Source organism: Gekko japonicus, unplaced genomic scaffold (genome assembly GCF_001447785.1).
Source record: "Gekko japonicus isolate JY-2015 unplaced genomic scaffold, Gekko_japonicus_V1.1 scaffold894, whole genome shotgun sequence".
Lineage (NCBI taxonomy): Eukaryota > Metazoa > Chordata > Lepidosauria > Squamata > Gekkonidae > Gekko > Gekko japonicus.
The window spans coordinates 170,074-172,597 of NW_015161975.1; positions in this window are offsets into that span (position 1 = coordinate 170,074).

Genomic DNA, 2,524 nt, shown 5'->3' on the forward strand with positions numbered 1-2,524 from the left:
CCCCTCTGAACCGCTCTCGGGGACCATGACACCCCCCCTCCCTGCCAGAAATGCCTCTTCTAAGCTCTGGGAAACGCAGGCGCAAGCCTCGCCCCCAGAAACACCACGGAGTTTCGGAACCACAAACCTGGTGGGGGTGCTCTTCCCGCCTGGCGTTCCGGACAGGCGCTTGGGGACTCCCTTGGCCGCAAGGACACCATGCCCCTTTGGGCCGGCTCCACCCAGGCATGGCCCCCCTGGTTTCCAGCTGGCTCTCGAGGCTCAGAGCGACACGTCCCGCTTGCTGTGAGACCGCCGTTTCCTTCGGGACCCGCTGACGCCAACGGCCCCCGTGCCCCACGGCTTGGAGGCCTGCGCCCAGGCCGCCCTCTCCCCTTCCGCCTCCCCCTTCTGCTCCGCCGTGTGGGACCCCCACTCGGAGGCACCCCTTCACCCTGCTCCTTGGGCGCCAGAGGGGACCCGCTCCCGCTTTCCTGGCTCGCAGCGGGAGAGCTTGCGGGCAGCCCCCGGGGGGGTGGGGCCGAACTCGCCACTCTCTCCTTCGGGGAGGCCCTCTGGCTCCTCCTCCTCCTCGGGCCCAGCTGGCTCTGGATGACAGCGTCCAGGTTCGGCTCCCGCTGGCAACGGGACATCCTGCGGGTGGTCCTCACGTAATACTCCACCGGGAAGAGGAGTCCCTCGATGACCGTGCAGGAGTCCCGCAGGCTGTCGGCCGGGGCGGCAGGAGAGGCCCCCTCCTCCCGGTGGGGAGACACAGCCCCTGCCTCGCACCCTGCACCCGCCCGTCCTGGCTCGATGGCGGGAGAGTCCCTGCTACAGTGTCCGGAGCTCCGTGGCTCTCCCAGCGGGCTTCTCTCTTGGGGTGTTCCACTTCCGCTTGCCTGGGGGGCAGTTCCCCCCAGATCTTCCTTATCCTCCTGGCCCCTCTCTTCTTCTGTTGAGACATTCTGAGCGTCAGGAAGCAAAATGGCGCCCTCGACCGCTGAGCCTTCGGGGAGGGCCGAGGCCCCCTCCTCCAAGAGGTAGCTGGGAGATGGGCCGAGGACTCCGGGAGGGACGTTCTCCCCAAGCAGTCCCTGACCATGTTCTAGCGGCGGTGTCAGAGGGGGCCCTGGGTTGCCTTCTCGTTCTGCTGTGGTCACGGAAGGTGTCTCTGGGAGGCTTGGCTCAAGCTTCAAACTGCTGCTGTGTCCGGTGAAGACTGGGGACTGAGGGCCCTCCCGGCTGGCCCCTTCGTGCCCCGGCGGGTCTCCATCGCGTGCAACATCCCTCCTCTCCTCCGAAGCCACACTCGGCCGCCCCCTCCTGCTTCTGGAGAGGCGGCTCAGTTTCCCCCCTGGAACCGGCTGCGCGGTCCCGACAACAATCCTTTCGTGCTCCTCATCGGTACGTTTGGAGCCCGAGTGCTCAGGCAAGGGGCCTTCTCGGCCAAACACCTCGGGCTCAAGACTGAAGGTGACCGACGGAGTTTTGGCAGCGCCCGTCTCGGGACAGGAGCCAACTGGGATGCCCGTGGAGGCCTCGGGAGCTGCCCGGCCGGTGGGATCTGTGAAAGGAAAGGCAGTTCCTGAGTAGAGGAAGAAGAGAGAAGAGATTGGATTTATACCCCGCCCTTCACTCGGGAGTCTCAGAGCGGCTGACTAATTCCTTTCCCTCCCCCTCCCCACAACAGACACCCCCTGGGAGGTAGGTGGGGCTGAGAGAGCTCTTTCCAGGACTGTCCTTGAGAGAACAGCTCTGACAGAGCTATGACTTGCCCAAGGTCATCCAGCAGCTGCATGTGGAGGAGGAGTGGGGAATCAAACCCGGTTCTCCCAGATTAGAGTCTGTGCACTTAACCACTACACCAAACTGGCCCTCCCTCCCAACCCAGAGGGCACAATTAGGCACATTTGCACCAACAAGTTGAAAACAACAGGGTTCTAGAGAAACAGAACAGAAAAGGGAAAGAAGAGTTTCAGTTCCTAGAGATAGGTCCCGAACAAAGCAAAATAGTTCTTTAGCTGTTGTAGATTTTCCAGGCTGTATGGCCATGGTCTTGGCATTGTAGTACTTGACGTTTCGCCAGGAACTGTGACTGGCATCCTCAGAGGTATAACACAGGAAGACGGAGTACTCTCTGTGTCAAGGTGAGAAAAAAATGGTAGGCAGGTAATTTATATCTACTCGGGAAGGTGGGTTAGGGCAGAGTCATTATCTTGTAGGAGTTCCCCAGGCTGTGAACATGCTAATGGTGGAGCTTTCCTAAGGAGGTTCTTTTGCATATGGATTGTTTCCTGAGAAGGCTTCCTGTTTCCTGAGAAGGTTCTTTTGCATGTGGATTGGCCAAGACCACGGCCAGGCAACCTGGAAAATCTACAACAGCTAATGAACTCCGGCCGTGAAAGCCTTTGACAACAAAATAGTTCTGTCGCTGCTGTCCCAAGCAGAGCGAGGAGGGTACAAAAATCTGCCCAGGACTGCACGGTTTACGTCACAGAGAGAGAACGGGCACATAGCCACCCCTCTCCCCCCCCCCCCGGGA